The sequence below is a fragment of the Pipra filicauda genome, unplaced genomic scaffold, assembly GCF_003945595.2.
Source record: "Pipra filicauda isolate LSUMZ 115617 unplaced genomic scaffold, ASM394559v2 scaffold3_size10097308_pilon, whole genome shotgun sequence".
Taxonomy (NCBI): domain Eukaryota; kingdom Metazoa; phylum Chordata; class Aves; order Passeriformes; family Pipridae; genus Pipra; species Pipra filicauda.
The window spans coordinates 7,533,482-7,556,537 of NW_024104532.1; the positions used below are offsets into that span (position 1 = coordinate 7,533,482).

The 23,056-nt window shown below is 41.1% G+C and overlaps 1 protein-coding gene and 1 long non-coding RNA gene across 16 annotated transcripts in view; one reads left to right on the forward strand and one right to left on the reverse strand.

The window, feature by feature from the left end:
* Positions 1 to 23,056, forward strand: part of TENM2 (teneurin transmembrane protein 2) — a 1,087,321-nt gene that overhangs the window by 452,469 nt on the left and 611,796 nt on the right. The window contains exon 1 of one of the 13 annotated variants that reach the window (XM_027718837.2): positions 8,716 to 8,910. The exons of 11 other annotated variants lie outside the window; for them this stretch is intronic. The gene's annotated coding sequence lies outside the window, so the exon portion shown is untranslated. Of the gene's footprint in view, positions 1 to 8,715; positions 8,911 to 9,246; positions 9,265 to 23,056 lie in introns of those variants that run through there. One more of the 13 variants, XM_039385214.1, reaches the window with a different exon arrangement.
* Positions 818 to 9,193, reverse strand: LOC120324002. Of its 3 annotated transcripts, XR_005564991.1 has the most exons (3): positions 8,832 to 9,193; positions 7,762 to 7,941; positions 818 to 4,583 (listed from the first exon to the last, which is right to left on the reverse strand). It is a non-coding gene; the product is annotated as an uncharacterized LOC120324002 (long non-coding RNA). The 3 variants fall into 3 exon arrangements; XR_005564989.1 differs by lacking the exon at positions 8,832 to 9,193 and having other exon boundaries at positions 7,762 to 8,298; XR_005564990.1 differs by lacking the exon at positions 8,832 to 9,193 and having other exon boundaries at positions 7,066 to 8,298.

Consider the following 23,056-nt stretch of genomic DNA (forward strand, 5'->3'; position numbering starts at 1 on the left):
CTGGTTCACTCCACCCCTTCCTGGGGGATGGTTTTCTCCCAGTTGTGATGCTCTGGTTTACTCCACCCGTTCCTGGGGGATGGTTTTCTCCCAGTTGTGATGCTCTGGTTCACTCCACCCGTTCCTGGGGGATGGTTTTCTCCCAGTTGTGATGCTCTGGTTTACTCCACCCCTTCCTGGGGGATGGTTTTCTCCCAGTTGTGATGCTCTGGTTTACTCCACCCCTTCCTGGGGGATGGTTTTCTCGCAGTTGTGATGCTCTACCAATGCCCTCCCAGCCCTTCCAAGGGGCTGCCTCTGTCCCCCAGGGGTTGGATGGAGGGGCAGAGCTCACCTCCATCCCTGGGCCCCTCCAGCACCCAAACATGGTGTTGGCTCCCTGGCATAAAGGAAAGCCTCCCATGGAGGAAGCTAATGAAGATAAATATACTGTTTGTTGGCAGTCAAGGTGATTAATTGCGAGGGACAAGCTTTAATTATGTCACGAGTAGCAATCGCTGTCAGGGACAGACACCAAGTTTTTTATGGCCCATTGTTAGATATGTTGAAGTCTGAATATGAACACATTAGTGATTTAGTACAAACTATGTCTCCTTGCATAGCAGGCATATATTCTTAGTTATATTTACAGACATGTTTATTTGGAACACTGGATAAGTCAGCTTTTACGCTTTCTGTAAGTGAAGCAGGTCATCAGACCTGAGAGACTGCAGCATTCTTATGATAAATGGTGTACAGTGAACTCAATGATGAGTGAATTCCAGTTCCAGAATCCTATTAGCAATGTAAAAAAAAAAAAGGCTTTTGATTTTATATATTTAATTTCGTACATGTTTTTAAATTTAATATATTATATTTCAGAGTTTCTATTTCAGTTTACTATTTCAATAGTGATAATTAAAAAAAAAATTAATCTTGGTATGAGTAAGCCAAGTTTCACATTCCTGAGGAGACAGTGAGAGAATTTTCAGTTCTCTTTTTGAGATACCTTTTTATCCCATGTATGTGCTCTCACTGAGGATCTGACAGTCTCAGCTTACACCCTTTCTTTCCTGAGATCAGAAATTAGCCTGGGAATAGCTTATGACATGAATAGTACAAAGGATCCCTCACACCTTGCTAACACTAATAGGGCAGGAGAATGCAGAGAACATATAAATACAGTTTCACAAATGTCATTTCTGCAAATGTGTATCAGTGTGAAAGTTCTGCCATTCTCATATTACACTGAATAATGTGAGAGCACCCAGACAATTATTTTAAATAACTGAAGTATACCTACATGTCTTTGGAAGAGAATGGGAAAGATAAAATAACTTGCTTAATAAGCCTTGGTGTCATAGTGTGTTAACCAGCATTTACAAGTTCCTTTAGGTGCAAAGAAATGATGTTTTAATGAGCATGGCAAACTAAACAGTTGTTTGAAAATACAGAAAAATGACAATGAAGTGACAGAAAAACTAAAAGGAAATTGTATGTCACTGGCAGATTTTTTTTAGATTTTATACAGATAAAAGTAAGAAAACAACACAAAAGCAAACATCCATTAAACTAATCTAGTTGAGTAAACATTCATGTTGTTCCTTGGGTTGCTTGCATTCTCTTCCCTTTTTCAGCACTTTAAATTTCAACTTTATACAACTTCTAGACATAGCAAACCTTACAGTTACTGTGTTTTGTTTTATTCTTTCCTATTTATCTACAGCTTAAAAAAATGTGTTTAGGCATCCAGGCATTTCATTAGTGATTGCTATTACACATCAATGTTGTAACCTTAAAACAGACATTGTAGGTTATGCACCCCTGAAAACATAATTCCTGCTCAAACTTCCCATTCTCCTACGGATGCCTTAATTTCTTTCTGCACTGCAGGAGTTCTTACTGGTAGAAGTGATAAATGGACGTGTTTCTTTGCATTATACATATTTACAGCAAGTAACCTGTGTGTACCATATCACTTTATGAATCTATAGCCCGGTGCTGTTATAGCCAATGCATTAAATATTGGGCTTCTCAGGGACTGCTCACCGCAGTTTAACACAACAGATAATGAAAGGAGATCAGGCACGAAAAGTTCCTCTTTATCTCACACCTTTCTTCACACAAAGTAGCTGATAACAGCTAAGTTCATCATCCTTCTTTCATACAGTATTCAGGAAATCAGGCACTTAAACCATGACTTTCACAGAGAAAGGACTGTGTCATTCTCTTTAGTCAGTAGTAAAAATAGGGCCCTGATCCTGAATGGAGTTGTTGAGTTTTGTCAGAAGATAAATCAAGCAAGTGAGTACTTTTGTGTGCTTGCTTGCACGGAACTTCTTTTCAAGGAAATACTTTGCATTAAAAGAAAAGAGGGTATAAGGAGGCACAGAACATAAAGATCAGTCATGAAAGATGGGGCTAAATTAAGGTTGAAGCAAAAATAAAAGTAAGTAATAGCTTATTTAAGATCCATCTCTAGTATTTCATTATTTTATTAAATATGCTGTGCAATAACAAAGAAATTATGCTACCTGTTGGGAAAAAAGTTATCCCAGTCTTGAGAGTTTCATCATACTTTATTATTATTTAATATTTCTCGTTCTCTTGATAATTATTCTGTACTAAGAAAACGAAAAATATTGTTCTATTATATTTTACGTTTGCAAGTGAGCCTATGGAAGTTAAAAGGATTCACTGATCTATAAATGTATTTTTAGGTAACAAATTCAGCTTTCCCCTTCCTCTAACTGCTCCCCCAGTCTTCAGAATGGTCTTATTTAAAAGGAACAAACACTGTTGGTGAAGTTTGCATTGGCATTTCCTATAGGGGTAGAACTGTATCACTTAGAAGGTAAACTGTCATGAACTGCGTGCCCTGCTTTATATATTGGACATTTTTATTTTTACTTTTTTTTTGTTCTCATCATTGTTTCCCCAATCATTCTTTGCATTTTTACATACACCTTGCCCAGGTGATTTGTCTGTACCAGTTTACACCCTTATTGCTGAATCAGACTGCAAACTTGACAATGCTTTTGAGTCAGACTTCAAATCTTGGACTAACTGATTTCAATATTATGCAAAATGGCTACTGTATCCTTTATACCTTGCTAGTTTCCTTTTCTCTTTCTCAGTTTTTCCAGATACATTATTCTACCACTTATTGCAGCTAAAACAGTTCAAATCACCTTTCAACCAGCCTAGGTACTAGAACTGTCTCTGTGGTGCCATTTACCCAAACTCAGCCCGTTCACTCTTGTGCAGAGTGTGTATCTGTGGTGTAACTCATTCACACCAATACCACTTCATGCAGAGCTGAGAAAAACCACTTCTGGCATCGGAAATAAATGTTGATTTTATCCTTTGTTCGCTTTGTCGGTGAACTCGTTATTATCCAGAACACTCCCTGACCTCCATGGTTTTTATCATAATCACCTTGCAGTATTTTCTCCCACTCCAAAAATGCAATGGCATTTCCATATACAGACAACTACATAAAGCAAATAGTTTTTTTTTAATGTAATTGTTACAAACTCTCAGTAATTACAGCAGGAGGACAAGTGAAATTGTTCATCCTCTGTGGTGTCAGAGTCGTTTAAATGGCTGAGAGAACTAACATTGCAATAGTTTGCAACTACTCTCAGTAACAGGAGTTTGCAAAAGCAAGCTAGGGACTAGTTAACAACTGTGTCTGCCATTTATGTTACAACAGTAGTGACAATACAGGTTTCAGTATGGGGAAACTGGAATCTAAAAAGTGTATTAGAAACCAGTACTCCAGTAACTGGGTGGGCCAGAAGAAGATAAAAGACCTGGGTCTTGATTGACAGAGTAAGAACTGCCCTGATATTCATGTATTTAGTTTAACTCTTGTGTTAGTGGTTTAAGATTATCACACAAACACTCTTAGCACAGTAACTACTGTGGAAACAGTGCATCCCACCAACTCTTCAACAGTGACACCTAATTTTAATACCCATAAGGTGTTGTTTCTTGAGAGCTGGACAATTTAAACACAAGAATTCTTCTCAGTGCCCAGTGAATTCTCCTCTTGATCAGCCAGATGAGCACAGGCTCATCATTTGCTTACAGATGGCACTAGTCCGCTTCAGCAACTGGTTGGGACCCATGTGCCTCAGAATTCCTTTGAAATATTTGTGGCCAGCAAAGGCACTACAGGAAAAAAGGGGGTTAGGTCTGTAAGTCCAGAGCCTGCTGCGTGCAGAACACACTGCAGGCACACACCATGGCACACAGGTGGAATTCTGAGGAGTTCTGGGTGGGGATGGGGTTCCATTAGGGATGGCTGTGCATATTGAACATTCTCATTTACAGGCAGCAATTCCTCTAAAGTACAACAGTGTTCTGTGCCTGTAAGAGTCTTCGCTTTTTCTTTACTTTCCACTGAGCAGATATTACCTACAAGGACTTTCCATCTCTTTTTTTTTCCTCCTCTTCTTCCAGAACTGCAAACTTGTTGATGACACTGAATTGTTCAGAGCTGTTCAAGCATATAGCAAGTGGCTTTCTACCTGCTCAGTGCTTCCATTTGAGCCATCTCAAAGACAGGCTATAATTCTTACAAGGTGGATGGGCTGGTTCTAGAAGAGAAGGGAAAAAAAAAAAGAAAAGGCTAAAGAGACTGGAAACTACCTGGAAATACTAATACAATTTGAACACCTTTCTTTTTTTTTTTTTTTGTCTGACAAATTACACACAGCTCCTGGTGTAATATTTAAGAGGTGACACAAACTCTCTTATTGTAATATCAAACAAACACCACATTTACTGAATTACCAAAGATGGTTATTCTAGTATGTTAAAATACTGCATCATGCCACTCCTCCTTTGTTGGTAGCTCACTGTATGATACAAGGCTCCTTCTCCCATACCACCACTGGTTACTTCCTTGGAACAGACAGATGCTCCCATGTGTATTTTTTTCTATTTTTTTATAATTCAGACTACTGTTCAGAGAATGTATTTCTTACTATGAAATTGCAGGCATAGGATTAAGAATGAAAATAGGACATCTAAATCCGGTGCAACTAATGATATTCCGGTGTAAATGATAAATATAGGAAATTGTACCAATTAATTAAAAAAATCCTCTTTATCACATGTTAAAGCATTTGAGAGGCACTGTTCAGGAAGATAAGCTCTCTCTTTATTCTGAAGAGTCCTATGTTGTTATGGTGTATCGTTGCATTTCACAATTTCAAACTTACAGGGTTGGAAAAAATTATGGTTATCATCTAGGATGGACCCCTTGTGTGATGCCAGCCAGTGAACTTCAGCTGAACTTCACCCAAGTAACCTCTCCAGCAATCCCATAACTTACATTTGAGGTGCAATGTAACTTTCAGAAAGATTTTCATTTCTATTTAAAAAGTGCAAGCAACACCACAATGCACATTCCATAGGTAGAATGTTCCTATCAGTAATAAGCTGCAGTACTAAAATCTCACCTTCGTTGTACAAGGCATTTACATGGCATCGCCTTCCAGAAACTCTTTAATTATGCCTGTTTTCATCAAACTGTAGCAACTATATATGAATAGAGGAATAATGATATATAGGGACACATTGAAAAATCAGCAGTTCCAGGTCAGAAAGTAAAAACGTGCTTAAAAGGCAAGGGAACAAGCACCCAGCAGTTACCACCAGTAAACTGCTAATCTTTCTTGTTGTCTCCTTTCTTCTCTCCTTTTAAATCACACTGAAGGTCAATTTTTCAAAGAAGTGTGAGAAGACAGAGCCGTGGCCCTTCTGAAAGGGGACAAGATGCTCTCGTGTCAGCAGGTTCTGTGAGTGACAAGGTGACTCTGAGAGAGCCCCCAAAGATGTGAGGGACTGAAGCTGATAAGTCATGCAGGCTCTGGGCTGTGCATCACAGCCCTGCCTGTTCAGCATCTCAGGCATGGAGCAGTAACTGAGGGAGCCAACAGGGGCCGGGATCCAGCTGCAGTCCCATTCCTCAGGCATTTTACTAAAATCTGAAGGAATACACTTATATTCACTTCAGATTCACTGCTTGGTAGTCGTTCTTGAAGGCACTTACATTCTTTCCTCTAAAGAACTAAACAGAGCTGATGTACTTAAAACATGCCAGAGGAGGTGTAGCCTGTGGTCACCATTTACCTACTAATCCGGTAGTTAAAAGAGACCTGACCCAAGAAATGAGGTGTTTGGTTTATTCTCTGCAGCCTCATGCATATTCAGTCTCATGACTCCCACTCCCAGGAGACTACCCTTATCACCAGATTAAAGGGAAGGGAACAAACCTGTCTTCTGTTGAAGCTGTATCACCACATCTAAAGGAATCCAAGATCGTTTTAAATAGAGAACAAGAGGAAGAGAGAGCATGGTTCTCTGTCCTCTGTTAGGACTCTCACTTTAGGGAGAAGACACAGTTATCCTTCTAAAACCTGCATTAATTGTCTCTCAGTTATTCCAGTTTTTATATACTTAACATTAATCCTAAGGGTGGACTCAAAGCCAGTATTCCCACATTGATCTTATTAATGCTGCCTAGACATGTAACTTGTGTTTATTTTTGCTCTCATACTCTCTCTGCCACCCATCCACTCCCAGCTGTCATCTTCACTAACCCATAACAGTGGGAGCATGTATTCAGTTATTCACCAGGACAAACTAATGCTGTTTATTGTAAACTGCCTTCCAGAAAACAGTCCCCCAGCCTGAAATGTCACCCGTGTTCTTTTTCACTGGGTGCCTGACCTTGACTTCAACAGCTCTGTTGAACAAATGAGGCCACCTCACCAAGGCGCCTGGACTGGTCTGTGCCATTAACCCGTATCCATCATAATTGACCAGCAACAAATCCTTGTTGCATGGCATTTAATCAGTCATTTGTTTGTTCTCTCACAAATCATTGGTCTGTTAAAGTAGCTTTGTAATGTTCTGTAGATCACTGCTAGAAATACTCCAATGAGATAAAGTTTTACAAATATCTTTAGATTGTGCGAGCCAAATGAATTCTGGTTTTTGCTAATTTCTGTTTAATCATCATAAGCATCAAGTCACATGCTTTATGGGCTCCTATTACAGACATTCCATTACCTTTTTCACTGAAACTTGCATTCATCAAAACGTGTAATTCTGTCTTTCTTCTTGATAGGGACAACTCATTACTTAACTGCAAGTCTTTTTAATATATCTCTAGCATTAATTTTTGCCATCTAGTTTATTTTCAAGCAGAGATATTATTTCCAGTAAAATGACTGTTGCAGTATGTCTGTTCACAAGTCTCCCTGCAGAATCAAGACACTGTTATGCATAGTACATTAAAATCTTGACCACAGCATTAGAGACAAGGACACATCTTGAAATCAGTGAAATGCCATGGTAAAAGATGAGGCCAGGGAGAAGTTGTGGCTCTGAATCTTCTTCACTCCTGTGAATAGATGCAGTCCTCAAGCGGCCCCATTGCCTGTAATTTACCAAGCTCTACCAGTATGCTCGGCTCTCCCCTTTTCTCAATTAACCTTGAAAAGCTGAGAGATGCTTCCCTGCTGCTTCCCGGATTGCCCCTTAAAACTCCTACTCTTTGTTGACAGTTACAAAACTACAGTTGCAGCTGGAAAATTAACTCTGCTGTAGTTTCTCTCTAATCAGACATTCACACTACACTTTCCCCAGCTACAGCTAATCCAGTGCGCTCCAATTTACTCCCTTTCCCTGCAGAGATTTTCTATTTAATGGAATATGGACATGAAGTTGTTAAGGGGCATTGTTGGCCCTGCTGCTGTGCATTACCCGTGTCCAAGGCTTCTTTTCACTGCTGTTTCTGTGATTCCTGGTTAACTCCAGTTCCTACTTTCCTTTTGGCCTTGCCAGGAATACGTACAAAGTTTTATAGGTTGACATTGGCTTGTGACTGGCAGTTCGGCATCCTCTTGTTTCCTGATCTACTTTAGTGCTCCTGTTTTTGGTGGTCTTGCAGATGTGCAGCAGTGTGGAGGGAAAAATCAAAGGTTCAGTCAAATAGCGGGCATTTAATTATTTCAGAGAAAAGACAAGTATTCTGCACAGAATTTGGAAGTAACGTTACATAGAACGTGATGTCTGGGGCTCGCCTGTGGCCAGCTCGTGAGATTACAGCTAAAGTAATTCCGTTCTGCGGAACTGACAGCAGTTTGCTGAAACGGTTCTAACTCGTGGCCAAAGGATGGAAGCGGTATTTTTAACAGCTTTTTTTCCCGTCGTTGCCCCCTCGGGGCCTGGCGGGCGGGGGGCTGGTCCGGGGACGGGCATCCCGGCGGGGACCGGGCGCGTCCCCGCTTCCCGCGGCGCTGCGGCAGCGCTCGGGCCGGGGCAGGGGCGGTCAAGGCAGCGAGGACACACACACGCACAAGCGGCGGTGCCATCGCCGCTGCCGGTGCCATCCCCGCTCCCATCTCCTCATCCCTGTTCGCATCCCCGCTCCGCCGCTGCCTCCGAGCGCGCTCCCGGCCCCGCGCGCGCTCCCGCGCGCCGGGGATTGGCGGCGGCGGCCGCGGCGCGCGCGCTCCCGGCTCCTTTTCCTTAGGAGGGAGCGGCGGGGCCGCGCCCGGAGCGCGGCTGAGCGGGGCGCGCTCCCCCTGCGCGCTCCACCTGCGCGCTCCCCCTGCGCGCTCCCCCTGCGCGCTCCCCCTGCGCGCTCCCGCCTCCCCGCGCGCTCCCTCCGCTCCCGCGCTCCCCCGGGGGCGGCGCGAGGCTGCGGCTGTTCCCGCCGCTCCGCTCCGCTCCTGCGGGAGGGACGGGACGGGAAGGGAAGGGAAGAGAAGGGAGAGCAGAGCGACAGGGAAGGGGGGTGTCCCTCCCCTCCTCACTGAAGGAATCCGCACCGGTGCGAAGTTGTCGCCCAGAGAACGGCGAGAGGCGCTCGGGCTGCTCAACCTGCTGCTGCCGCCGCCGCCGCTGCTGGTAAATGCTCTTCGCTCGGTACTTGCCGACATGCTCGGGGCTCTCCGCTCCGCTCCGCGCTCGGCAGCAGCGCCCGGAGCCGCAGCGCTCTCGGTCTGTGCCGCTCCTGCCTCCCGCGTCCCCCCCGTGCCGTAATTGCGTTAGCGGAGTTGACAAGTTGGGATGTGGGATGTGTGTGTGTGTCTGTGTGTGTGTCACACCCGGGCACCGCGCGGTCCGTGTGCCGGAGCTGCAATTCAGCACTTGGAGAGGTCATTAGTTGCATGAGTTCCAGGGAAGGAGGATTCTCTCTGTGCCTCTGCAATAAGTGCTGCTGCTGCTTTTCTGCCTGTTAATTCTCATCCTTCATCGCTGGTATTTCTGATATTTTCACGGTGTTTTAATTTTGCCTTTGCTCTTTAAGCTGCTTCTTTTAATTAATTCATTTATTTTCTTTCCCCCTTTTCTTCCGGGATTGAAGTACGATGTTGTTATTTATTTTTTCAGTGTTTGCCAACAGTGCGGGAAGGTATCGCTGATTCAGAAACTATTGTCCACAGCGCGTCTCGGTTAGGAACGGGCAGCAATAGGAGAAGGCAGGCATTTGTATTCCGAAAGGGAATTAAAAAAAAAAAAATCTGCATCATTGCTGCAGGTTTGCAGGAAGCACTAAGGGACGGTGATATTTTGTTGTTGGCAAAGATAATAAACATAGACGCGCTGTGGTGTTTCACGTATAGCCCTGCGATTGAGCTGTTTGGGAATTGGTCTTAATAATAAATTCCAGGCTGTGGAGGCAGCGATTGCTGGCATGTATCACATCCAGTGCTGAGACAATGTACCAGCGTGTGCTCACAGCGGAGCGCGTCCCTGGTAGACCTTACGTGGAGTGGCAGTTTGACAAGATACTGTTTTGTCTCTCGCGTACACCCAAACGGAAATTTAAATAAGGTGCCTTAATGGATGCGAATTGAGCTCTTAACTCTCTATCTCTGAACCAGAGTCCTTTTTCAACTCTTGTTAGGATGCTTGTCTGAACATTTATTTGTAGCAATTTCAGGGGATTTAACAGTACTGATGTCTTAATATGTGCTTTTTATGCCTTTTTTTTTTTTATCTTCCATGCTTGTGTTCTGTCCTTTTAAAAGGCTCAGAATATAATGGCAAATGTTGTCTTTGTGTGTGTGTATCTGTGTGCATAAATATTTATATATTTATGTATAATATTTGGCTTGTACTTGTTCAAATTTACCAAACCTTGTATTACGCGGAGAAAACAGGCATTATAACAGAATTGAAATGCAGGAGCACAGAATTGAAGGAGATTTTGTTTATAAGCTCTAGCTGTATAGTTAAAAGATTATGTAAGATCGAAGACATTCAAAATGCATGTGTCCTAAAGAAGTAAAGTCTAGCCCTAGTAATTTAAGAATATAAAGCTTTACTGGCACAATACAGAATGCACTATGTCAATAAGTACGTGTAGCTACCTAACATCCTCACAGAGCACTTTATGGAATTGCTGTTTGAAGTCTGATGGATTTAAACCCAGAGTCTTTTAAGTGCAGAGTTAATTAAAAAGTAGTATCACCTGTTAGTATGGTTACTTTATGTAAGTGTAGTAGTTAACGTTGGCTGTACAGTCTCAAAGCTTTTCTTCAAACTTCAGAGGAATTGAGAGAGGTGATTCTTTCTTCAAGACATTTGAGTTATCATTCAACTGGTACAGAACCACCATATAGGATGATGACAGGTACTTTTCTAAGGGGTTGATGGAAGTGCTGGGTAAAGTCGATTTTCACAAGGGGCTGACAACCTAAAGATAAGTGACGTTTCTTGCTTTGTCAAGATTTAAAATATATACAAACAATGTATTTAGGCATCATTTTTCTGTGCATTGGCAAATCAGTGACCGGGTTGACAATTCATTTAGCTTGGCCCATGTGCTGAGGTTTCCAGTCGCTGAGTAATAAATAAAAACTAGTCATATATTACACCGATATAGATTGTGTGGTATTCAAAAAGCCAGCTGTGAGAGCTGAGCTTTAATTCATTTTGAGAGGAAAAGTTTTTTAGCCATGATTTCTTAGTGTCCTGGCAACGTGAGAACTCAAAGAAGTATTTTTTAATCCAATTGTTAACAGGCTTGTAGCATGTTTAAAAAAAAAAAAGTTTTCATCCAGATAATGTTTGAATTTGCATTCTGCTTTTTGAAAAACATTTCCTACTAAGATAGTGCTTATAGAAAACAATAAAATTTTAGTTCTCTACGTGCTTATTTTTTATAGGGATAATGAAAAAGTAAAATATTGGTCTTCCTGTGTCATTAGATTTCAACTGCTTATGTAGCATGGGGAAAATTAACACGTGAACATCACTAGTGATGGTTTCCTGTAATTAGGTTGAACTGTATTTTCATTTTTAATATTTCATACTAAAAGTCAAGACTGCATGAGAAAATAGAGGAGGCTCTTTCTCTTGTTAGGTCACAAAGATTAGCAGTGGTTAATATTGATTTGAGGAGGCTGTTACATTTCTTTGCCTTTTTAAAGAACAGTTTTATTTCTGATGAAAACAGCAATATATACTTGTCATCTGTGGACATGGCTTTGGTCTATTCCTGTCAAATACTGACATTTTTGTTTCTGCAGTCAAAGAAAATTTCCTGTGAACAGTTTTACTGTTAGAGTAAGTAATGGTGTTATCTGTATTAGTGATTGTGTGCTTAAAATTATTTAGAACAACACAGAAAAGGGAAAATGTTCAGTTCATTCAAGGTCAATGTCTAGACTTTCTTGTCTGAGAGGTCAAACTAAACTGAAGGACAAATTAGATGGAGACAAAGCTCAAGCCTCTATTACACCACTCAAGTCAATATACCAATATTTGAAAAGCTGTTTTCTGTTTGTTTGCAGTTTACCATGAATTTAATCCCTCAATCCTTAATGTTTTTGGCAAAAGATGCATTTAGGAGCAGCACCACTGAAGTCCATGCTTAAAGATAAGACCAAAAAAATATTGGGACTCTTCTTTAAACAGTAATGTTTTATATAAATGGATAGTTCTAAAAAGTTTGCCCTCCTCTGCCCTGGATCTGTAACAGGAAATACAACCTTAAAATATAAATTAAATTAATTTCTACTAAACTGATTAAGATAAGAGATGTTTTAGTCCCAACTTGCTCTTTCAGAAGGTTAATATTTAATGGAAATGGCAAGTTTTTTTCCAGGCTTTTTTTTTTTTTAACTATACTTTGCTTACAATTTCACAAGACCTTTACCAGGAAGAAGAGTTTTATATAGTGCTTACTGTGCTACAAGAGAAAGGCTGGTTTTGCTGATAATAAATACATGTAGGACCAGTTCATACTTTGACCCAGCCCGGAGCCTTCAGTGCCAACTGGGGGTGACTCATCTTTCTCATTTCTTGCTGCACGAAAAGCTCCTGTACAGTGAGCTCTGAGTTATGGAAGAGGTGGGCTATGAAACATCTCTGGCTGAATCAAAGTTCCAAGCACAGACTGGACCAACTCTGTGTCCTGGTTGTGTCTGTAACCTCAAAGAGCCCCCGTGTCTGCTCCTTGCTCAGAGTTGTGGAGCTGAGCGGCTCCAGCGACGTGGAACGTGTTTTCTGCAACACAGTCCCACCTAATCCACAGATGGATTTAAAAGATACTTTGGGGCATCCTCTGTTAGCTTAGTTTTGTCTCGCAATTATTGGTCTGCGCTGGGATCTCATAATGCTGGTGGAGTTCAAACACATTGTTTTAAATCCACCTTGCTGACTGGCTCGATATAATCAGGCAGACTTTTCGGATCAGCAGGAAGCGTGCTAAGCTGAGGTATTATTCATTTTTTTTATTATTTTTTTTAAAATAGATTCTTTTTGGTTGAATTGATTGACGTTCAGTGCCAAATCATAATAAATTGTCTACTTTCATCTTCATTGCTGAACATTAATAACCTTGTAGTCATCCAAACAGGGATGTAATTATAAGATCTTTAGCAACAAGCTACACAACACTGAATTACAAACTTGGGTTTAGCTGGGCAGGTTGTAGATGGATACCCAGTGCATGTACTGCCTTACACCAGTGGGCATATTCAGACACATTCTGGGTTATAGGGAAACAACTGATTTTAAGTCAGGCTTTCTTTCACTCAGGAACAGGTTTTATAGAAGGTAGATTTTATTCTCTAATTAATGGAAACAGAGTTGCTCTGATCTAGGGTGGTTTGGCTTTGGGGATTGTTTTGTTTTATGTTCTCTTGCATTGAGTTTGTATTTTTTTTTTTCAGCTATGCCAGTCAAGTAGTATGGGGAAATTAAGAACAGGGTATCACCCATTTTGGTTTTGGATAATAGGGTCCTCATTGTAGTTTTCTTCTGAAGAAACTTCTTGGCCAAAACAGTAACTAACCCTTAAGAACTACAAATAGGTATTAAAATTAAATAAAAAATGTATAAGTAGCTGCTCTTGAAGGATTTTCGTAGTAGTTTGGGGCACACTGTAGCTGCCTTTATCTTTAGTAGCAGCATTTAAAGCCTCTGGTTGGTCTCAGTCCTCCAGATTTATCTGTTGTTTCTGAGCCCACACAGGCAAGGAAAGGCTCATTCAGAGGGGTGTGTGAGCCTATGAAAATCATTAACTTTTCCTAAACAACTGAATTAGAAGTGTTGGTTCTGTTGTGGTTTTGGGTGGCTCTGTACAGTGCTACATGTCAACTGTTGTAGCAAAATGTAAGTTTAAGAGGTGTAAGTCAGTAGAAAAAATAAAAATTCTGTTATGAAGCCATTGCTACATAGGAATATGAGCTTACATGTAAAACAGTAAAATATAGAAAGTCCTAGTAAATATAAACAATAAATTTTTCCAAAGCTTTGTGTGAGTGTAATTGCCTAGTGACTTTTTTAATCTTTAAAAAAAACCCAAGAAATAAGTTTTCCTAATAGTATGCTCCAACATTGTACCACACACTAAAACAGTGGTAAGCACCTTTTTCGACAATAACAACAACAACAAAAAGTTGAATATTTAGAAAGGCAGAATACCAGATGTTGAAATATAAGAAAGACACTAAAGAAAAACTTTTTGGTCTTGGAAATAAAGTTCACTTCACTTGCTTCGCTCACTTTGCCAATGCTATAGGAAACACTGTATTTGAATCAGATGCTGGAGGAAAAATGAGGCATTAGCTTTACATCAATTGAAAGAAAGTAGCAAAGGTAAATATTAAATGCATCATAGTGTATAAAAAGACATTGCCTAGGGCGGAATGTTCTGCACTTCAAACTTGCAACATTAAATGAGTTTTCTGAAATAAATTAAAACAAGTGATATGCAGTTCTGCTGTCACTGTGTAATACCTACGTTGACCATTACTAAAGAATTAGGCATTTAAAGAAAATGACTTTCCACCTTAATTTGTATTTCCATAGGTCACAGAGTTGGATGTGCATGTGCAGGCTCTTGGTGCATTTGGGTTTGGTTCTGTGCTTAGGGACATTCAGAAAGTTGTGGTCTGTCAAGAGTATAGTCTGGAACACAGAACTTTCTCTTAAGAGGTGTTTTCTTGTCAGGGCATTTCTTCTGACTTTACGTAGTTCTGACACAGAGAAAATGTTCTTACATTGTCTGTGGTTTTTGAGAGGGTGAACTATGGCTGGTATTCTAGTTTGCATGAGAAAGTGCAAATGTGAACATCCACAAAAACATAAGCCCTACAAGGATAGGGAAATAGTTTTCTTTCTTACTTCAACATAGCTGACTGAACACTAAATTAAAAAGGATTATTATTAAGTCTAGCAGAAAAAATTAATATTTTGTCAGACCCCTTCCAACCAGGGTAAAGTTTTAGACAAATCTTACTTTATAAGAGAATATTTGAATGAGTTGAAACTTGAAACATGTAACTACATCTGTAAGTAAACACAACAGTACCATGGAAGTGGATTATCAATTTTAATAACTTTGTAACAGTTTGATTTGTCCATGGTGTTTATATTACGTGTGTACAGTTACATAAAACATGATTGAGCTTATGTACACATTTGTGTGACTCATGGAGGTCTGCCAGCAATGAAGATATAGAAAATTCCCATAGTGAATGGCTTCCATCAGTTTTGGGAACATGTGGTCTAAATATCAGCTAAAGAACACTGGAAAAAAACTGTTAAGGGAAGTGCTAAATGTGCAGATTGCTATTGGAAGTGAAGCAATAGAGAACAGGTTTTTAAAGAAAGTTGACTGTTTAGAGCTAAGTGGGTGCCTATAAGAGGATCAAAACTTCCCATTAGCTGTACTCTAAGATCAATTCTTTATGTCCCTCAGGACTTTGTCTTGCATCTCTGGCTGTGGAAAATCCTTGAGAAAAGAACCTGCATCTAGGTATTTCAGTTAAGGCACCTGAAATAAATGTGTGTGTTTGGTAGTTGAGTCAAGTCTTTTCAGGAAAGATTTATGAGAAGTAGATGGTCAGGTAGATTATTAATAATCTAAAAGCAAGATACAGTAACAAAGATTTGTGTATAGCCTTGGCCACAAAAGGAACTAAACCTTTTTTGCTTTTCAGAGAAGTCAGCTGGCTTTACTTGTCTCCCTGCATAGGGACTAACCTAAATCTTCTCTTTTTCCCTTTCTCTCCAGCTGCTTGTTGTGGGCACAGAGCAGTGAAAGTCTTAGTGCAGTGCTAAATTTGGAAGTCACAGCTTTATTAACCAATACTGAAATATGTGGTATTCCAGTGCAAATCTTAGCTGACACCAATGGCCTCAGCAATGGAATAAAGAATAAGCTGTGCAGCTGTCTTTTCTTTCAGCTTTCCTACCTGCTAAGGAATGCTGACTGAAATCCAGAACATTGTCACCTTCTGTATTCTGTGCAACCTGCTTGAGGTTGAGAGATGACATGAGAGTGGAGCTGCACAGAACGAATCATTTCAGAATCATGACAGTGGTCAGGACCAATGCTGAAATGGTTCCCTGTGCAGCAGAACTTGCTGCAGCATTTTTCTAGGCAATCAAAGTCACAATTTTTTCAGTATTCCTTTTAAGACAGTCCCCCTGCAAGGTGGAAATATCTTCGTCGTACTTTGTTTCACCACTGCAGGGCAAAGGAGAGACAGAGTCTTTCTGAGATAATGACATGGATAACCAACATGTCTTCCACTGGTAACTAATCTTAACATCACAGAGAAAAGCTGAAATAGTGAATCCTCAGTGGATCACTGTCATCTCTCTCTTCCTCCTGCTCCTTTTGAATCATTCCCCAGCAAGGTGCTACCCCTTGCTTCAGGAGCATGGTACAAACAGCAGTTTGTTTTCCTCTGGGGCACGAAGAGGGGTAGCAGGAGAAAACTTCAGTAACCTGAATATTGCCTCCCCTGCCCTGGGGGGTGTCTTTTCTCTTTCAAAATTCTGCTCGTGGCCTTTGGCTCCCCCTCTGCATTGCTGTGACTGGGGTGAGTGCCTGTGAGACCTCGAGCCCTGGGTTCTGCCTCGCAGCAGTGAGGGAAGAGCTGGCAGCTCCTCCTGGTGTTGTGTTCCTTGTTGTATTACCAGTGAGGATTATTAACTAATGAGTTGAATGAGAGAGACCTTTCCCTTGGCTTTCACAAGCAGCTGTCACTGCTGGAGAGAAGAAGTGGCGAGAGGTGAGTAGAACCTGTGGATTGCCTGTGGAGTATTTATTCTTCTACTGAAGCTCTAATTACCTAACTGCAACTCTTCTTCCATCTCACCAGCAATCCCAGGGGCCTCCATAGGTTCCTATAGTTCAGCTGGCATTCTGTATCAGCTACCTTCAGGCTTAAATTGCTTTTCTTTTTCCTTTAAAGGAGCAGTAATCCTTCCCCCTGTGTTTCTCAGTCCAAAATATAAGCCCTTAATAGATTGCTCTTTTACAGAGCAGCTTATGCATTTCCTCCACGCCTGTCACTCTGCCCATAACCTTCATTGACTGGGAATCTTGGAGTTTATACATTGCCTGTTCTGTAGATCTTGAACTTGCTGTGTGTTACAAGATTAAGATTTATAATTGTACCCCAGTTAGTTTAAGGGCAGCTTTTAGATGAGCTTTTCCCTTTGCACAGGCTTCTGGGATAGTGCAGCATCACTCCATTTGCCTCAGCATCTTCTTGGGGAAAGTAAGAATTAGGATTCTGTTGCTACTCCCAACATGGATGGTCATTCCCTTCTTCCCTGATGACTTCTTGCAAAGGAGACAGTCTTTTTCATTCCTTTGCTCTTACAGAAGAGAAGCAGTGTGAAGTGTGGGATTTAGATCCTTTGCAAAGGTGCTATGATTGCTGCTTTGTTCTGCCTCCATTTGCCAAAGGTTTTCCATCGAGCCCTGGATACAAAAGAGCCTCTGATTATTGAAAATTTCCTGGCCCCTGGAATGGAGTGTTAGAAGTCTGATGTATAGTCAGACTGGGTTAGTCCTAGTGAGACTGAAACCTGGTGGATATTCAGAAAATCTTTAAGCAGTTTTCATGAAAACAAGTAATTCATTCCTATGAATTTTAGTAGTGTCCTTAAATTTGTGACATAAAAATACTTTGATATAATGACAGCTAAGCCTGAATTAGCTGTGTTTGACTGCAAGGGTCTGATCCTGCAAATAGTCATTATTGTCCTGCTGTTGTTCAAATGACTCTGAGAAAGGATCACCTGCTTAAGGCAACCTCTTCTAGAACATGTTTTTCCCATTGCTATCAATTTGGAGTTTAGTTTAATTGATACATTTGAAAGAAGGACACTTAAAAGATGGTTGGATGTTCCTTCAATTTTGCTAATGAAATGCTGTTTTGTACTTAGTAGGCCATAATATTGGCACAGCAGAACCTATAATTTATAGCTAGCAGGTATTATTTTCAAACTAAGCAACAACAAACATATATATGATCTTGAATTTGTGGCAGTGATTGCAATGATTTAGGATCAAGCCTTGCTTATACATGCTACTGTTTTAGCTGGGTAGGGAGGGTAGCTCCTTGTTTCTAAGTGTTTCTCTTTAAAGAAAAGGGGAAAAAAATGAGGCTTGGCACCACACATTACAAAAAGAATTGCTGAGGTTAAAGAAAAAGGTACTCAATACCTGGTTTGAGATTGCTTTCCATTTAGGCAGTGAAAGCAGAAGTAAAACCAGGGACTCTCTTGTATTGAAGAGCAGCTGTGTGTTACTCCATCTGTGTCTCACCTTGTTTGCAGAGAAGGATATTGGCAGGCATGGCAGGTGGAAGGGACTGTGCTGTTTCCTGGCTCCAGGTAGTGAGCTAGCAAAACTGTGGATTAAAAAATTTCTTGCTGTCTTCCTTCTGATGTCACTTATCTGCTCTGCATTTAACTCTGGCACAGCAGTATTTAAAGCTCCATGACCAAGGGTTATTTGACTTAGTTCAGTCGGTTCATGAATATTTTTGGACTGATTTGTTATGAATGGGTCTGTCTGTGTCAGAAGTCATGGTAGGCATATCCTTGTGAATTTTAAAATAATGCTTTCTGTGTCAGGTGGTTGAGTGGTGAATTTATCACCTTTATGCCATGACCTTAAAAGGAATCTCTTTGATTGGATGGGGGTCTGTTTTCTCTCTTCCAGCTTCCTTTCTCCCCATTCCCTACCCTGCTCCCCTCAGTCATTGCTGGGGAAGGTTTTACAGGTATAGTTTAAAGTTTGTGGTTGAGTAATTATTGCCAGTAGTTGCATGTGTACTTGGTGCCATTTCTTCTGTGTGTATGAAATCTTATTTGTGTCCATTACCAGCAGATTATAGCTAAATGCTGAATGTTCTGAATTGATGTTTATTTCCACTTTGCTTACTTTGGAAGTCCACAGAGCTATTTATTCATTTCTCTACTTAGCAGTTATTCAACATATCAGTTTGCTCACAGAGTAAATCTGTAATAGCTTTTTGTATTATGGAAAACAATCCTTCCTTGAGTAGGGAAGCAGTGGTGCAGGATAAGCAAATGCACTGAAAAATAAGTTTATTCTTCTCTTAGAAAAAGGGCTGTTGCAGTCCTGCAGATAAGGGTCTGGATCTGTTTCCTCTGAGTTCACCCACTCAGTTTACAAACTGTGCTTTCCTTCCAGCCCTCCCGTAGTATGTTCATTTGGGAACTGGATTTACTGCCTGAAATGTATCAATTTTGTGGAAAGATGTGTGTCTTTGGGTTTGCTAATTGCACACCTTTTGCCATTGTGATTTTTTTTTTCTTTTTAATTGCAAATGTTTCAATTAGAAAGTGTTTTGGAAGATGATAGAAGTTGGATGAGGTTCCAGTAGTGTAGGAGGGAAAGGAAAATTAATCCAATTTTTAATTTCAGATAAACAGCTTTATTATAGAGGCTATCTTGTCCCTTTATGATTAGTCTGAACATGGACAAGAGTCTTTTGAAAAAACTAAACTGTCTGTATTTTATTGGAAATACATGGCAGGTAGATGGCCTGTTCACTGACTGCTTTTAGCACATTTAGCATATTCTTCCTTCAGTCACCAAGCTCAGGTTTGGTGGAATAAATGAATGCCCAGTTTAGCCCTTCTCTTTAAAATTCTGAAGGCTGGAATCCTTTGGTGGGCAGGGTGGATGCACCTCACTGCTGACCATGACTGTGCCACAGAGGTGCCAGAAGCAGCTGTGCCTCTCCCAAATTAAAACTGGGGGGCAGTACTAAAATCCCACTGTCATCCCGTTTCCCATTTTCTTGCCATCTCATAAGTCCCGTGCTGACTAAAAGCTGAAATTCTGGAACACAAGAGCTGAGCTTCTCTTAACTCCTGGGACACACCTGGCCAGGACTATTTCAGTCTTCTCATACTCCTCAATCCATTATCCCTGTGAATAATGGAATACAGTGGCTCACAGTGGAATATAGTGTCTCAATGGGAAACATGTTTTTGGGAAAACTGAGTAACTTAGATCTTGGAGCTGCCTGCTTTTCTTAAGTGGTTTATTTATAGCTGTGCCTAAGTCTGTTGTATGTGAGTTATTCAAGACTTTGCAAGATGAATTTGCAGTTCTGTTGCAGACAGTAGCTTCTTTCACCACGAGAGAGACTTTCTTTCCCCTCCCCTTTGTTGAGTCTGTGTGTTACAGTTAAAGCTCGTTTTCCTCTGTTGTCCTCTCTTTTAAATGCTGTGACTTATAATGGCAAAGACATTATGCCTACATAGACACATAGCCAGAAAAGGAACTCTTAACCTGGCTGCTCAGTTCCAAGCTACTATTTCAACAGCCTTTGAGTTCTGTTCATCTTAGTTTTGAGGTCCACAGGACTTCTCCTCAGGCCTTCTCATCTTTCTGTTTTCCCACTTTGTGGCAGGAATTCCAGCCCAGAAAGATTATTTGTTCACAGCTGGCACAGTGCTTCACTTCATGTGCACTTTGAACAGCTCTCCTCTCCCTTTGGACTCCTTTAAAGCTTTCACCAAGTGAGATTGAGGTTAGAAATTAGAGAAAACAAATAAAACCCAAACCCCAAATCCCCTTTCGGATTATGACAATAGTAAAGCATAGTATATCTGCAGTGGCTGTGAAATCCTCACTATTAGTGATATTACAGTCCAGACTGGCCAGCCATCCATCTGGGGTGATAACATTACCATTGATACTGGCCTGCACTTGGGGACAGATTAGACAACTTTGCAGTGGGCATCGCTCCCAGCCTTATTTTTCTGCAATGTACTGGACTAGCACTTTATAATAAAGATAGGTGGATTTAAAGAGATGTCTGCCAAAACCCCTCCAACTTTTTTCGAACTATGTTTCTTAGAAATTGAATATATTTCTCAAGTGACTGAACTGGAGTTTTGAGTTAGGACAGCTGAAAATTTGGATAGTTAGAGAATGGTAAAAAATTTGCTCCTGGATACAAAAATCCTTGCTGTGACAAGGTGGGATATTGTGTTGCTTCTGTTAAACTGGGTTTTTTCCTTTTCAGGCTTCCTGTCTAAGCAAGCCCTTAATGTATGGAAAGAGGCTAAGATCATAAGATAGCTGTTTTTCTGAGCTGTTCTGTACGTGCTGCAGCAACCTTTTAACTCCATAGTTGAAATTTTGCACTAATAAGTATTTGTATATTCCAGGCAATTCATTTGGCATCATGTGCCCTAAGAACAACATCCAGATAACTAGTGAGACTTCATCAAGTACCATGGAAAGAAAAGGAAAGTGTCCTTATTTGGTAAACGAACCTGAAACGTGAGGAATAAAAGCACAGAAAAGTAGATCATGATTTACATCATACAGAGATTCTGTGAGGAGAGGATAATAGCAGCAAAGTCTTCATGGTAGTCCCTAGAACACACATGAAATAGAGAGATGAAAGATTGGGGCTATAATGGCTTTGTGAGGGAATGCCCTGCCTCTCTCCTTGTTTCCCTGTATTGCATCAGTACTGATCTTTTTAAATGTGGAAATAGGTGCCCTCTGTGACTGCTGCTGTATCAGTACTGCAGAATGGCTCCTTGAACTCTGAATTCCACTGAGGTATCCCCGGATGCCCCAGATACTATTGAGGCTTTCCTTGGAAAACAAAATGGCTCAGAAAAAATGACCGATTTTTCAAGGCTGGCATAACCTTCCTGCATATTTTTCTAATATAAATTGCAGTAGAATTAGCAAGTAAAATATTGAATATTGTCTCTTTTAATGCTACCCTTTGAAATTAATGGTAATGATGATTCCCCAGTTTGGGGAACGTGATAGTGGCTTTCTAGTGACTAATAGCTTCAGTCAGTAATGTAATAGATTTCTGCAACATGATAATGAAGAAAATTCTAATGAAGGTCACATAGCAAATGGTTACTGAATTGTTCCTTCTAAAAATCTGTCAAACTTTGCAATAATTTCTTCAGGTTTTGTTAAGCGGGCTTTTTAACCCCCGATGACAGAGCTGTGATCATTACAGATATTTCAGTGATTTTGTGGGAAGAACAGACCTGGTCTATCAGGCTCTTGAAGAAAATTGAGGCTGCTTAGCTTGATGCATGATGTCAAAGTCCAGTTGGGTTTTCAGACTTGTTAGGTGACACAGCATTGTCGAACCTGACAGTGAAAACAGGGCTGTGTGAAGTCTCATTTTTGCTGTTTTTCTCACTGGTTGAGCAGCCATCCTGGATAACCTGATGGCAAGTTGCAAGTGAATACATCGCTATGGAACTACAAAAGTTTTTAGTTGGTACTGTTTTTGATTTGGATTAATGGATGAGGCTTTTCATGTTACACATGTAGAGGACTTTTACAAGGGCATTGGAAGGAATGTGTCGTGTCTTGTAAACAATCTTGTAAATGCATTTCTGAATTGTGGCTAAAATCAAATGTGTTACTGTAGAATATTTTTTCCTCATTTGCATTTCTGAATCATTCATCTGTTTATCATCAGCCAGTGATATTTCTGTAGTGAGTTTCCGTTAGCTATCTACAAAATAATTTCTTTTTGTGCAGCAGACTGATTCTTATTCTGACCTAGTTATGCTGGAATTACAGGATCATTAAGGTTAGAAAAGACCTCCAAGATCGAGTCACGCTCCTAACCCAGCACCACTGTGTTCACAGCTAAACCATGTTCCCAGGTGCCACATCTACATGTCTTCTAAATACCCCCAGGGGTGGTGATTCCACCACTTCCCTGGGCAGCCTGTCTTAATGCCTGACTGCCCTTTCTGTGCAGAAATCTTTCCTCATATCCAACTGACACCTCCCCCTGGCACAACCTGAGGTCATTTCCTCTCATCCTGTTACTCGTTACTCGGGAGAAGAGACGAGCTTTCACTTGCCCACACCCTCCTTTCACCATCCTTTTCCCCAGGCTGAGCCCTCCCAGCTCCCTCGGCTGCTCCTTGTAGGACTGACCCTCCAGACCCTTCACCAGCTCCATTGCCCTTCCCTGGACACATTCCAGCCCTTCAGTGTCTTTCCTGCCATAAGGAGCCCAGAAGTGGGCACAGCACTCCAGGTGTGGCCTCACCAGTGCTGAACAGAGAGGGACAATCCCTGCCCTGGTCCTGCTGGCCACACTATTCCTGGTACAGGCCACGTGCCCTTGGCCTTCTTGCCCACCTGGGCACGCTCTGGCTCATGTTCAGCCACTGTCAACCAGCACTCCCAGGTCCTTCCCCTCTGGGCACTTTCCAGCCACTGTTCCCCCAGCCTGGAGCACTTTAG